General features: G+C 44.6%; 1 protein-coding gene across 8 annotated transcripts in view; it reads left to right on the top strand.

The window, feature by feature from the left end:
* Window positions 1-16,233, top strand: part of STAT6 (signal transducer and activator of transcription 6) — a 725,020-nt gene that overhangs the window by 80,979 nt on the left and 627,808 nt on the right. The gene's annotated exons all lie outside the window — the stretch shown is intronic.

Below are 16,233 nucleotides of genomic sequence, written 5' to 3'. Positions count from 1 at the left end.
AACACCCGCTTGTTTCCAACCAGGCATACCCTTCTGCTTTCTCGCAGTGCGAGAAGAAGAAACATAAAATGGTAATTAGAATACCATTTTATGTTTCTGCTTCTCCCACTCAGTGTAGTTTCTTGAGATGGGTTGTTATGTGGGTCCTTCTCGGGAGGTCGAGTATGAGTCTTGCCGCTGAGTTCCGTATTGTTTGGAATCTCTTCAGGAGGCGTGCAGGGATTCCTATGTAGCGCATGTTTCCGTAGTCCAGTTTGCTGGTGACGAGGGCCTGCATGACTGTCCTTCTGGTGTTTACCTGGAGCCACCTGAAGATCTTGTAGAACATGCAAAAGGGCGTGGAAGCAGGCGGAAGAGACTGAGTTGATTAGTTTCTTCATGAATAGCTTATTATCCAGGGTGATGCAGAGGTTGCAGGCGTGATTTGTTGGGTCGGGGTGTACTGAGCTCCGGGGGCCACCATGAGCCATTCCACTGTGAGGTGTTCTTCCCAAAGATGAGGCATTCTGTTTTTTTCGAGTTGAGTTTAAGAAAGTTTTTCTTCATCCAGTCTGCCACATTCATCAAGCATCTGTTGAAGTTAGATTTTGTGGTGGAGGAATCTTCAAACAGAAAAAGGATGAGCTGTATGTCGTCGGCCTAGGAGATGATGTTGAGTCCGTGTGATCTGACAGTGTCGGCCAGAGGGATCATGTCGGTGTTGAAGAGGGTTGGGACGATCCCTGGGGTACTCCACAGATGACCATCTTGGATTCTGAGGTGAATGGTGAGAGATGGATCCTTTGGGTTTGGCCGGGCTCATCCTACAATCAGACACCTGTCACCCACCTTTCACTATGGACTCGCATAGCACTAAAACAAAACTCTCCCTGGCTGCTCACCTTTTACTCAATCACCTCTTTCTGTATAGTCCTGCAGTTCTCACCCTAAGCTCACACACCGCTCACCCTACACACACATACATGCACACACTATTGCTTAGGTTTCATGCTAAAAACACATAGCGCTCACCTTCAACTCACACTGCTCACCTTAAACATACAGTGCTCACTTGCTGACTGCTCATCCAGCACTCACACTATACACCCAGACGCGACTCACCTTGCACTCACCGTACGTATTCATGCACTGCTTACTCGACACATATATACTGTACGGATGGCGCTCACCCTGCACGCAGACACTGCTCTCCATACACTCAGACACCACTCATTCATTTCTTACCTAGCAATTTTCACTCAGCACCTATAAACCTCTCGTCTTGGACACGTCTTGATTGTTTGTATAGATTTTCTTTTTTCTTTTTGCTAGTATGCTGTATTAAGGTATCTGAGAAGAACAATTAACGCTGTTATTATATTATGAATTCTTTTTGATTTTAATCGTCACCAATGTGACTTTGTCATCTTGTCGGGTAAGCTTCAAATGTTGTTTGATGGCTATCGCCCACTCCACTAAATCTTTCTTCTAAAGCTTAATGTAAGTGGCTCAAGATGCCACCCAGTGAATGGCAATCCAAACTTTGTACCAGGACCATGTCTAATGCAATCAATCTAGCTTTCATTTTCAGGTGTTTCAATTGTGATACAATACCTAATAAACAGTTTCATAGAGCTCTCTAAGTGCAGCTCTGCAGCTTGGGCCATGGCTTCCATCACTTTCCCCCAGAAGCCAACAATGGCACCCCCATGTTGTATGAAGGAAGTCTGCGGTGGGCTGTCCCTGTTTCCCGAACACCGCGGGTGTAGTGGGATAGATCATGGAGAGTTTTCTCGGTGTCATGTACGTTATTTGTCAGCACTCCTGAGCTTAGTCAGTCATACCTTCCCTTTCAGTATCAAAGGCTGCATGAAGATACGGTATCAGTCGCCATTAGCCTGATAGTGCTTATGATTGGCTCATTGTGGCGAGTTCCTGTGGTTTGACAGGGAATGTGCTCCAAGTCATTGCACACGCGTTCATCTAGCATAGTACAAAAACTGTCCCCATCCTACACCAAATAGCTCCTGTACTTGTTTGAACAATATGAATCTATTATACAGAAATAAACCACCATCGTGTTCACAACCCCCTTGCGCCAGGTTGTGTTGGAGATGTCTTTATACATATTGTAAAATGGCCTCAAAACCCACAAGGCCATATTCCTCGCAAATGGGTGCCTACGCTGTATTTTGCGGACCACTCTGTGCCAAATTTTTGCCATCCGTCATAGCAAATCTGGGAAGTATTTTAGGACTCTGTTTTTCATCATGAACACACATCTAACAATGAATAAAGATCATACACGCCTTCCAGTAACAACGTTTACCAGTTAGGGCCCTCATCAGACCAACTCAGTGCTTGTTCTAGTTGTGATACCGAATAATAATACAGGCGGTATACAACCCTTACAACAAATCTTTTACCACGCACTACCATTACAACGCAGTCATTACAACGCAAACCATTACAACGCATTGCGCTGGGGGGCGCTCTAGGATAGTGAATACGTTTAATTTACTATCCAACACCTTCCCTAGTGTCCACGGGGACTGGAGTTGGAATAGTAAATTAAACTATTCACTATCCAGCTCCCCAAAGCGCTATGCGTTGTAATGTATGCGTTGTAAAAACCGCGTTGTAATGGTATGCGTGGTAAAATTATGCGTTGTAACGTCATACATACAACATTTAAATAGCATGGGGCGCTAGGGGGTGCACGAGCAAAATTACAACACGTCTGTGAGGTTATGCAGCCCAGGCTACTAATCTGACCAAATCCTGCCCGTACACCCATGTTTGTGGCTAAAAACATATCAGGTCGGTGATGGCCTGAGTGCAGCAGCTGCCACTGGGTTACAATTCCCTGCCTGAGGTGAAAAGAAACAGGAGCTCTCATGAAGGCCTGGCAAATGCATTGCTCCCTACAAAGGCGCAGCAGCTGCCTTTAGGGTAGGCCTTGCAACGGGGCCAACAAGTGGAAGGGGCTGCCATGGACTGCCGACCAGTGCGACCCACACTAGAAGACATGAGGCTGCCCAGAAATATCCACGCGATCTCCGAGAAGGAGCAGCATGGTCGGCGCAGGGGAAGAGACGAGTGAAAGGCAAGCGGCACAGGTGAGGAGCGGCATGAGGGGAAGAGGCGTGCAAGCGAGCCCCCTGCCTTTAAGAGTGATGTATTGCACAGGGAGAATGCTTCAGGGTGCCCTTTGCAGCAATAGACGGATAGTGGCCCAGTCAGCAGGGGGCCTCCTCTCCCCTGCCGTGCCGCGCTGATTGCTGTTGGGCCGCAGGAGGGGTCAGTCACCGGAAAGCTAAGCGAGGTACACCGAGGACCCCACCGGCAGCAGTAGCATATCAAGCTGGACAACCGAGGTGCGCAGAAAGAGGAATCTGTGCACAGCATCCTAGGATGGCACTAGAAGGCCTCACACAGTGCAACTATGTATGGGGGTAGGGGTTGCGAAGGACTCCGACATAACTAAGACGAAGCGGAACAAATTGGTGCAGCAAATCCACAACACCATAGCATTAAATCTCAGTACTGTGCTGAAGAGACACCCTGCTGGGGCTAGGCATGAGGCGTCTCCAGGAAGGATGAGGCCCCTGCTAGACCGTTGAGGAACCCCTGGCTCCTGGCTGCCTCTTAGGGGGGGAAGGATATCGGCTGACACAGTGTACAGTGGAAGGTTGGGAGAAAAGAGAAGAAAGAAGAATATGGGTAGATCGGAGGGCAAGCAATCTAGGCTGTCCTTCAAACCCTGAAGAGCAGCGAGATCCCAATCAAGAGATACTGACAGAGAGCTGGCGGAAAGTTCCCAAGCCATCCAAGATTCCGCAGATGATGACGTGAAGGCCCTTTTGACGACTATGAAGCAGATCCTTGTGTCAATAGAAGGCAAGATGGATTCAATATGCACCCTAGTTGACTTCCTGGCGCAAATGCTGGAAAAGCATGATGGTAGGCTACAAGAAGTAGAGCATAGGATCTCTGAATTAGAGGACACATCGAATGGGAGAAAGAACAAACTGCCACAAATGGAGCACCTTTTCAAAGTTATCGCTGCCAAAAATGAAGACTTAGAAGCGAGATCGCGGTGTAATACTGTAATCCTCATGGGGGCACTAAGAGCACCAACACAGGGTGAATGAAGGAGTATGTAGAGCGTATGCTGAAAACTCTGTTAGGAACAGAAACTCTGTCTGCACAACAGGTGGTTGAAAGAGCGCACCGCTTCCTCCCGGTGCACCCCCAAAGATTGATAATCGCTCCGATCCTAAACTATCGAGACCAGGATGCGGTTCTCTGCCTCTCTTGAGAAAAGAAACAACTGAAATTTGAGGGAAACAGCATAGACTTCTATCCGGATTTTACAATGACTATGCAAGAGGCCAAAAAGACATTAGCACCAGTCAAAAAGAAATTGCTGCTAGCCCAAATAGACTATGCCATGCTATATCCGGCGTGCCTTCGGATAACACACCAAGGAAAGCAATTCTTGTACACCTACCCACAACAGAGGAACCTAAAACGTACTAACAGAGCTTCTACTGGAATGGATCCGGAAACATTACAGAGGCGCGCATCGTCCCCATTATTGGAACAAGGATGAACAAGATCTGGAGCAGGAAGAACTGGTTTGTTTTTAGGACGATCCGGCAGTCACAGAGAGCCTCGGAAGAATGGTTAGGAAGAAACTGGAGAACATTAGACTTCACTGAAGACCCAGGAGCCAGGCCACATGGTGGTATTTGGTCATTGATGAAAAGACAACCAGGCCCCCCCTTCCGTACAAGGAAGGGGGCTGGCAGCAGTGTCCCCCTGGGATTAAACACTCCGTAAGGAGATCCCTACTGGACAATTGCGAGCTCCCCCTCACATTTTACAGTTTTTGTGTATCACTAACCTCGTTCCCTCTATTCTCCCCACCTTTTCTTGGCCCATCTTTCCATCTTTCCCTCCTTCACCTCACTTCTGTTTACTTTCCTCTTTCTTCCTTTCTGCCTTCTTCCTTTCTGCCTTCTTCAGAGGCAGTTTGCCCGTGGGACATTAGTTTTCGTTTTTAAACTTGTTTGATCCATTGACCTCTATGCAAAGTTCGCTTTGTGAGGCATGGGGAACTTTAGTTGGGCACTCTTACAGGTGAAATGCAAGAGTGAGAAGTCCCCACAAAGCCAGCTTGGTGTTGCATGCCCAGTGACTGAGTGCTGTGAAGAGTCCCATAACTTAACAGTATGTTCATTAGGGGAATTAGGGAGGGGGGAAGCGGGGGTTTCTATGTCCCCAACAATTTGGGGTTGTCTGTGTGGGATAGGTGTGGGGAGGGGGGGCAATGCATCTTATCATTGTATGGTCCATGTCATAATATGATAACTAATATCCATCAGATACACTACGCTTCCCAGGGATGAAAGTCTCTAGCCGCAGGGAGCAATATTCCCCCCCCTGAAAATTGGAAACACAGGGTAATGCAGTTCGAAATCTACTAAACTGGAACGTCCGTAGATTGTGGAACCCATGCAAACGCAGACAAGTCCTGGCTTACTTGGACAGGCACAACATCCACATAAAAGAACCGGGGGTCTATAACGGAGCTTCAAGTACTCCGAGCTGCTGCAAAACTCCTACATAAGTGAGTTAGGCGCTAATAGAGCTACAAAAGTCTCTATATCAAAATGTGTGCCAGGACAAACCTGTCGAAGGACCTACTGAGATTGTTGGTAAGACCCGTACAGAGATGTGTTGGATTCCCATCAAATAGGTATGTAGATCAAGTGTTCTCATTTGGTCATCCAAAAATGGGGTGGTATGTCTCTTGATCAATGAGACCCATCCATCGCCCTTACTCAATTGGGTCGCACCATCAATCGCTAAGGTACCCATGAACAAATGATAAAGATGGGATCGAGTGCAGTGCAAAAATCAAAAGATGTGTGAGTTAAAAACAAGGGGTAAAAGGATCAATAGGCGAAAAACTCTAATGTAATTTGTCCTTTCCCTCAAACAAACAAGAACAATGCAGAGGAAGCAGTCTAAACATATAACTGCATTTACAAGGCCTTGTAAATGCAGTTATATGTTTAGACTGCTTCCTCTGCATTGTACTCAATCCTATCTTTATCATTTGTTCATGGGTACCTTAGCGATTAGAGACTTTTGTAGCTCTATTAGCGCCTAACTCACTTATGTAGGAGTTTTGCAGCAGCTCGGAGTACTTGAAGCTCCGTTATAGACCCCGGTTCTTTTGTTGTTAGGATTACAGTTAGGGGGATACGAACTGGGCAGGTCTTTAAATTTCCCTCAGACCCTCCTTCAATTGTTTGTGTTTTACAACATCCACATAGCCATGTTGCAAAAAGCGCAGGTCCCACATTTCCCTCCCGGTGGGCGGCACTTAGATGCTGCTTTATATACTCCACATATGCTAGGGGCACAGCGATACTGATAAAGAGGGGCACACCATATGTAGCAATGAGGTTGTTACAAGATACACAAGGGCGGTACTGCATTCTGTGGGGAAGACTGGTGACAAACTCTATCACATTACTGTGCTGCTATGGGCCCAATAAAGATGACCCGGCATTCTACAATGTCCTCTGGGGGAAGGTGTTGGAGATAGGATCCACATATGTACTATGGGGAGGAGATCTCAATACGACTCTAGAACCTTATAAAGACAGATCAAATCCCCTACCGCATCATTATTTAGCCACATGGAGGCAGGTGCAACAGATACTCGCAGACCATTATCTCATAGATGCATGGAGACACACACATCCCCAGCTTGAGGAAGGTATATACTACTTGGTAATGAACTCAGGATGGTCCAGACTTGACTAATGGATAATTTCTAGAGGGATAGGACCATGGGTGGCGCAGGTGCAGCACCTGGCTCGAACCCTGTCAGACCACTCCCCGCTCCGGATCGCATTGACCCCCAGGGGACTGCATGCCGCAAGCGGCCTGGCGTTTACCTCCATTGGCCTTTTAGACTCCGCCTTTAAGACAGAGGTGGGACAGGAATTAAAGACTTTGCAAAAGTAAATATCGGGTCGGTCCCCCCTCAACATAGTGTGGAAGGTGTTTAAAGTCACCATCCGGGGAATATGCATCGCGAAAGGAGAATGAGTGCTGCAAGATATATGTGGTAACCTCACCCAGCTAGAAACAGACCTTAAGAGACTGGAAAGAGAGCTCCAGCACAGGAGCCGCACAAGTCGCTTTCAGAGAAAAATTGACGGAGTACCGGGAAACAGCATAAAGGGAATGCCTATTTCACGGCCGGTACTTCAGAGTACGTAGATATGAGGAAGGAGAAAGGTCAGGGAGGGCATTGGCTGACCAAATCCACTACCCTAGATTTGCCAGTTATGTGTTGGAAATATGTGAAGCGAATGATAATCTACATAAGAACACAATTATTATTATGCAGACTTTTACCCGATTCTATACATTCCTATACTCCACGAGATCGGAGCAGACTACTCCCCTAGCGACATACTTGGAAGACTTAGCACTGGGGTGGATTGGTGATGCACAAATGGAGTTCTTGGCGGCGTAAATTGAAGAGGATGAAATTAGAGCTGCTGTGATGCAGCTACGCTGCGGTAGAGCACCTGGCTAGGATGGGCGTCCGGCTGACTTTTACAAGATGTACGTGGACGATTTGAACCCAATTCGTAAACAGGTGTATGATGAGGCTAGGGAAGAGGGGGGTTCTTCCTCAAACCATGAGAGAAGTGATGATTGTTTCATTGCCAAAGCCCGGGAAACCTTGAGATAGGTGTGAGTCATATAGCCCACTATCTCTCATAAATTGTGATGGTAAAATATTGGCTAAAGTTCTCCCGAACAGACTGAGCCTTCTAATGAGCTCCCTCGTGCTGCTTGATCAGGCAGGGTTTATTCCTGGATGATCACAACTTGTGTACTCTATTTGGGCATTACAAGATGTGAACTCGGATCTAGAAGCGGTGGCGGTCTTTTTAGATACAACCAAAGCGTTCAATTTGGTCGAGTGGGGGTACCTACTTGAGGTCCTAGGGTGAATTGGGATGCCATCAGATTTCTTGCCTGAATACATCTTTTGTACAAGCAGCTGCAGGCCAGAGCATTGGCCAATGGCGTGCAGTATCCCTCATCTCAATTTAATGGGGAAGAAGGCAGGGTTGCCCGCTCTCACCCCTATTATTTACATTGGTGGTAGAACCCCTTGCAGCCAAGCTGCTCCAGAAATAATGAGAGCATGCGAGTTGATACCCCACGAGGCAAATCCTAGTATCCGTATATGCGGATGACATTATGCTTCCGATATCCACAAATTAGTCTTAATCCGATACTGTGCGGGTTCCTTGCATTTGGAGGGATCTCAGGAATGAAGGTTAATTGGGAGAAGATGCAGATTTTTCCACTCATGGCGGCCACTTACCCGCACCCTCTGGACTACCCTATAATGTGGTGCCTGACGGAGATGAAATACTTTGGAATAACAATTACTAGAGACAGGACCAAACGTATGCGTGCTAATTATGGGTGAGTCCTGACAACCCTGACGGACAAGATAATGGGCTGGATAACATTACCCCTCTCAAGGTCAGGGCGCATATCGCTGATTAAATTGATAATACTACCGAAACTACACTACCTCTTCATAAATATACCATACAATCCGGGTGGAAACTTTTAAAAAACACTTCAATCACAACTGACCAGGGTGGCGTGGGGAGGGAAACAACCCAGGCTCCAATGGGCAGCCGCGGCCTGTGGAGGGAGTTCCGTGGGACAGGCAGGCAGGGTGGGGGGTGATAAACACCGGAATATGGATGATTGCAGGTTAAGTAAATAATAAATTAATAAAACGAATTTCGTTCCGTGCCCTGCATCGGGCGCGCTACGAAATTTGTTTTATTAATGTCATTGTTTACTTACCTGCAATCAACCATATTCCGGTGTTTATCACCCCCCACCCTGCCCCTCCCCCACCCCGCCTGCCTTCCCCACGGAGCTTCCACCACGGGCCGCGGCTGCCAATGGGCCATATTAAAGCGTCCCTTTACACAGGGTGGCTTTGAAACCCCCGAAAATTACTTATATTACTTATGCACACGAGCATACAAGAGCACTTCACCCCATATTGGCTTCACCCACCTCCATACATGCCACACGTAGCAGTTGAGCAAGGGTGTATGAACCCCACCCCACTAGCGGGTTTCATTGCTTTTATACCCCCGGTAGACTGCACGAATGCTGCATGGAAGTGCTTCACGAGCAGACTAGAGATATCAATGCTGTACTGACCAAAGTTACAAATTGCACAGTATCTGAGCCTACAAGTAAGATGTAGACGAATGTTGCAGAAATACAAAGTGAACACATAGGGGAACCTATATAACAACGGAACCTTTAAAAACAAGGAACAGTTCTTCCAACACGGTGAACCTACAACTATGGGACTGTTCCTATATGTGAGGTTACGTCAGGGCATTAACGCATCTACCCCTGATTTCCCAAGGGACCCCACCAACACTTGGTCCACTACATACAATTTTACAAAGCACACCCTGTTGCACGTAGTCTCCCTGATATATCTTAGCATAAAGGCAACTCAGATACGAGCCCCCACTACCTCCAGAACTTGATGGGAAGCAGATCTGGTCATACCGCTATCAGATAAACAATGGACATATGCAACCAAACCGGTAACATTTCAACCAACAGTCGTTTACGGATCATTCATTATAAATGTCTCCATTGCCGGCGAAGATGCATAGGTTTAAGTTGCGAGCAGATGATAGATGTGACAGGTGTGGGCACGAGGATGCAGACTTCCTGCATTTAGCGTGGGAGTGTGCATCTCTCAAGACATATTGGCAACAGGTTCTGAAGGCCCTGGGAGAGATAGTTGAAATGTCGCTGCGGCCTCCCCGGTTATGGCCTTGCTGGGATATATTGAGGATATTAGTGCTACACATAGGAAATTCGTTGCGCTGGGGCTATTATTAGCTAAAACAAGGGTTGCCTGCAGGAGGGTACGGGGTAGAGCACCCACATTTATGACCTGGATTCAAGACCTAATACTGTAGCAAGAACAATCCCTGATATATGCTGATATATGCTGAGCTTCTCCCTCCTAGTTCAAGGCCGAGAGACATATGGAAACCTCTGAGAATGTATATGCTTCTCATGCATCATAGAAATTGTAAAGAGGAATGGAGCAGCTGAGAGACGCAAGGTAATGAGGGGGAGGATAGTAGGGGGGGTAAGAGTGACCAGGCTGGTCATGTAGTGACCATTGAGAAATCACCCCTGCGGCGTCAGATATGTTATTTGGGGATACTAGCATGTATCCTTTTCTATTGCCTGACTATTGTCCGATGGTATGATAAATATTTCTAAAGGTTGTTTGTATCCAAATGTAAGAAAATAAAGTTTAAAAAAAAAAACAACATTTTAATAGCATGTGAATGAAGTGTGCAAATATTTCAAAATATATTTCTGTAGTTGGGAAAGCACTTTTTTTGTAATTCTGAAGTGAAATGGAAACAAAGATTTGTATATGGCCAGACAAATCTTTACATGGTGATGTGCAAAAGATAAATATTGGCTGAAACTCGATTTACCCACATTTTTGTTTGTATGCGATATAGTTTTATCAGTAAAACTGCATGTCAGTGTGGAAGTTTGTGGCCATTTCAATAGAAAAAGCCTGTCTGTAAATGACAGCATGCTATCACAACATGCTTTGAGTAATATTTATTAATAGTAAGAGTTTTTAAACTCAAACTGAGAAATATCCCTGCCTCCGCCCTGATAATAACATTATTTGTGAACAAAACGCAAGTCAGAGGTTATCCGTGCCATAAATTCAGGCAAGATTTTTATTATACATGGAGCAAAATTCTTGTCTATTAAATCAAACACGAGTTTTATGCACAGCAGACATGCTGAACACATATATCTCGTATATGAAGTTGGTCTCACGTGTGATAGAGGAGAAAGGTGACTCAGTGAAATTAAAAGTTTGCCTAGGATTACACAATTTGAGCCAAATATATGAGTCAAGCGCATTACATTTATTTCGAGGAGATTATTCAAGTCACTAGACCAGCAGATTTGGTAAATTTTTTCCGATTTTTCAAGGCCAGATCTATTAGCATGTTGAGTAATCCTAGTCAGCCCTTCATCCACAGGAGTTTCGAGGTACCCAGTCTCACTCGGCTTCTCTTCCTCGCCCACACTAGAGCATCTAACAACCTGCCCAGATGAATAAATGTAGCAGCCAGAAGTACCGGTTCTTCTTGATGTAAAGTCATAGTGACACTGGTGCGAATTACCAAGTATAACTGACGGTGGGTCTTTGTTTCAGTAAGACCCTTTTTTTATGAAGAGTTTTAGGGGCTAGGTCTTCATAATTGTTGGACTTCACCTTATCTGCAGGACCATCCCCATACTATTTGCCTAGGATCCAAGAAGTTGTAGCCAAATTTATCGGTCAAATTCATAACATTTAGGTTGAGTAAATTATTCAAGTCATTAGACCTGCAAATATGATTTAAAAAATCAGATTTTTCGAGGCCAGATATATAAACAGGTTGGATAATTCCAGTCTTGCCTCCACCCACAGGAATTTCTGGGTACCCAGTCTCACTTGGCTTCTCCTCTACACCCACACTAAAGCCCATAACAACCTATCCAAATGGATAGTACTGGTTATTCTTGATGCAGAATCAAAGTAACACTGGATCAAAGTACCAAGTATAACTGGTACTGGGTCTTTGTTTCAGTAATCTTTACTCTTTTTATGTAGAATTTTATGGGACAGGTCTTTATAATTGTTGAACTTGCAATCATCTGCAGGGTCATCCCCAGACATTTTGCTTTCAACCTTCTCTATTCGGAAACTGTTTTTGTTGGCTTTAGGACTCTGGGCACGTTACCACTGCTAACTAGTGCCAAAGTGCTTGTGGTCTTGCCTTGAATCATGGTAGAATTGGCATACACCCAATTAACCTATTTATTTTACTTGCAAGTCCCTAGTAAAGTGGTACTATGTGTGTCCAGGGCCTGCAGCACTGATTGTGCCACCCACTTAAATTGCCCTTTAAACATGTCCCATATCTGCCATTGCATACTTTGTCTGCAGTTTTATAATGGCATGCCTAACTGGCAAAATAAACCTTTTACCAGGCCCAGACCTACCTTTTTGATACACATGTTACCCCAAGGGTAGACCTTGAATCTCTAAATTTTACCTGTCCTGGTAGTGAAGTACTCCTAGATTCGTTTTTCAATACTGCAAGGCCTACCCCTCCTGTAGGATAACATTTTCTTACCTTATCACATTTATTAAGTGATAACTTCCAATTGGGAGCATGTAGACCGGTCGAGTTTGGTGTCTATAGAATTGTAATTAAATCCTTCTTGAATGGTAAGGTCAGATTTTTAGTTACAATTCTCAAAATGCCACTTTTCAAAAAGAAGAATAAAAGCATAGGGCAACAAATAATTCGAGCGGATTTGGGTACTCAGAGACCAAAAAGCGATCTACCCACATTGTGGAAATTAGACCCGGTCAAAGGACACCACAAGTGTGGTAATTGCATCTCGTGCACAAATACCATTGAAGGCACCACATTTGAACATCATAATGTTAAATGGACCCACGTGGAATTCACAAACTGCAAGAGCAAAAATGTGGTTTATGTAATCATTTGTCCTTGTGACAAACTTTACATAGGGAAAACCACACAAACAGTGTCACAAAGACTGACCCAACACAGATCTAGGATTAAACAAAAAGTTCTAAATGCCCCAATGGTCCAACATTGCATCGATTCAGGCCACACTGAGAAAGAATTAAAGTGGTCGGTATTATCAAAGATTCAAGTCCCTGCAAGAGGAGGTAGTGTAGAAGCACTTTTAGCAAAAAGGGAGGCATATCTAATTCTGAAATACGACTGCGTGAATGATGGACTGAATGAACACACAGAAAGCCAAAACCAATAACTGGGCCGTAGGCGGCACAGACCACCCTCCAAACAATTAATCTTGAAATTCTAGGACTACATGTCCCAGAAGCACTGGGTGATATAAAAAACACCAAACCCTCGCGTTTTTTCAGCCTTTCTCACATCTGAGGAACTCTGGAGTAAACAAGAGTGCTTAGCGACTTATCCACAGGTAAACGAGCATATGAGCCAAATATTAAATGTTTTAACACTCGTTAAAACGTAATCCTAAATCTCCGCTTTTGTAATTGATTGCAGCGCTAACCGCATCCACCGTAAACAAACTGGAAGTTGAGCAAAGCCCCCTCCAACATAGACTCGACGTTTACATCGTGCAAGTAGGTGCTTTAATTTTGTATTGTGGAAATTGAATGCCCATAATAGTAAAAAATTCACACTAAAATACCGCATCCGCTTTAACTTACAGCGCCGAGGGTTACAGACTAACTAGAGGTGGCGTCCCAATACTAAGAAATACGGCGCTTCGCGCCCGCTGAAAACACAAAAAGTAAGTGCCCAATGATCCGTTGCTAGTGTCACAGCGCCAAGATGCTTGTAGCGATAAACAGGACGGTGTCAAATTACTAAAAACGTCCCTCTTGACTTTATAGCGCCAGCATCAATTACTGCTCATAACGGAGACCGATAACCTGTTTGAAAACGTCTTGGCTGTTAAACACGTGAGTGTTAAAAAAGGTTGAGAATAAACCACCAATGTAAAGATAAGAACTTTGGGAAACATACCTTGTTACTGTTTCCGTTACAGAACTTAAGGAGTCCCCCTAAAAGAATTTGATCTGAAGATCAGATAATAGAGACTACACATCAAAAAGGTAACAACAACGTCAGCTGAATAGCTTTTGGTGATGCATAAAAGAGGGTTAAAAACTTACTATGCCCTATATTCGTACTCATGTAGGTACCCAACCCCAATTCAATGTACCACAGTCCATCCCAATTCAATCTACCACAGTCCACCCCACTCCAATCTACCCTAATCCATCCCACTCCATTCTACCCCAATCTACCCATTCGACCCTACCCCTAATCTACCCCACTCAACCCCACCTCACTCTGTGCTACACATTTTTCGTCATGCTGAACAGCAGCCACAATGGTGTACATAGGTGTTAAAACACATTGCCAATGCCAATAGCTCTTGCATAGGCGAGACTTGATGACTTTGCCAATGCTTGTTTTCCGTAAGCTAATCACGCCCGTGTCACAGGGTTTATGTGCGAAGTTTAGCACGCCTACCTGTTTTGAATTCCAAAGGTGTAATTGCAGGGCCACCTTGAGGGATGTTTTGTTTGTTTTTTTTGGAGCCTGACAAAAAATAAATCAAAGACCTGGCTTTGAGAGTTTGTCTTCGAAGATTCAGTAGAGCTATGTCAATTAGATAATTGAGCAAGCACCAAATGACTGGAAAGAAAATAGAAAAATGTAGTGTTCCTGCATAGTTGCCTTGAGGCTGCTGCTCTCACCATCAAATTGCTTGAAGCGATCTGACAGTTGACATGTACAAGCAGATCTTTGGGAAGGGTGAGATCGTAAGGTGAAGGTATGACGCATGTACTTTTGTTGCGTAATTTGGTTATGTTAACTCAACTTGTCAAGAAATAACCTTGAAGCTCTGTCACGTCTCACAGGATATGGGACAGGCATCACAAGGGGAAGCACTAGAATTTCAGTTCTTAACGGAAAGCAGGCAATGGCGAGATATTTCAGCTACTGGGCTATCGAGGGCTCCAGAAAATGGCAACTTCCATCACACTCTTCCACCCTTCATGCTAAGTGGCAGGAAGGGACAACAAACATTGGAAATCCAATCAGTCTAGCATTTGTTTGAGTTAGAGCTTGTGGTATTATAAAAAGCAATGACTTTTACCTATTGTTATGGAGTGTATATATGTGGTGTGTAGTTGAATTATGTGGTTTGGATTGGTTTCGTTAGTTGTGGGAATGTGTGGTGTGGAATTGTGTGGTGTAGAGAGTGTCTGTCAGTTTAGGCCTGCTAAAACAATGGATCGATATCTATATTACTTTTACTATATGTGAACACCAGAAGAAAGAAGCAGCAATGGCAAGGCTGTGAAGATATGCATTAATGGCGAGGAGTAAAGGACTGGGGATACAGTGAAAGTGGCAGGCAAATAGGAAATGAATAATCAATTTGACACATTAATCAAATTGCCATCCAATGCATTTAAACCCGGTCAGAAAGAACTGCACTGTGAATCACAGAATGTGAATCAAACACTGTCTATCAATCAAAGGTCGAGTGAGTTTGCGCTCCATTTTTTACAAACGGATGTTGGACGTAGCGGCAGTGAATATAAAAGAAAGGCAAGGAAAATTTAAACTTTGAGATCCTGCTTGCAATGCTTCTTAGCCCATCTCCCCCCCCCCCCCCCCCGCAACCAACAAAAGATGGCCCTATAAAGAGTGGTTCAAGGAAAGCATTTCTTTTGCATCTGACCAAGTGATGGAAGTTAGATGGCATGAATTACTCTTATGCACTGGGCATGCCATGAAGGGGAAGCATCATCAGGGACATCTGCTTAGTGATTCCAAACCGGAACACAGTAATAATGGTGTTGAGGGAATAAAAACAGAAGGTATTTAACTCAACACTAAAATTCTTTATTTTCAAATGTTATTGAAAATATTATGGGCCATTTAAAGCTCACCCTAAAAGATGTTAATGCTTGAAATTATATTATGGACCAAGCTAAAACGCAGAAGACTAAGCATTTTAGTAGACCTAAAAAAAGATAATGATCAAAATCTGCATTTATCTCATACAATAAAGAAATAATAAAAGTGTAACTGGGCAAACATGTGGAAAATAAATTAAATGGTTATAACATGCCGATGATTTAAAGCTCGAAATCAATTTTTGATAACTAAGGGCTGCACCATTTGGCCTACCAACAGAGGAGAATGATGAGTCTGTGCAATAATATTATCAGGCGGCCCTTGACTAAGCCTCACAGTAAACCTCACAGGATTCCCATATCCCTTTAACTGCTGCCGTCGGCTGTCGCGAGCACTACCTCGCTGGTGCTGCGAACGTCCAACGGCCGACGCGGATCTGCCCACTCCGCGGAACCACCGTACTGCCGCTTAATAACGGCCGTGGCTGAAGTGATATATTCAGTACATAATATTTATTATATGAAAATGCATTGAAATTGTTGTTTAGCCCTGCTTCTAATGCATTTTATCTCTCCTTGAGAAGAGT

This window comes from Lissotriton vulgaris, chromosome 1_1 (genome assembly GCF_964263255.1).
Source record: "Lissotriton vulgaris chromosome 1_1, aLisVul1.2, whole genome shotgun sequence".
Classification (NCBI taxonomy): Eukaryota; Metazoa; Chordata; class Amphibia; order Caudata; family Salamandridae; genus Lissotriton; species Lissotriton vulgaris.
This window is presented reverse-complemented; position numbering and strand designations above follow the sequence as displayed.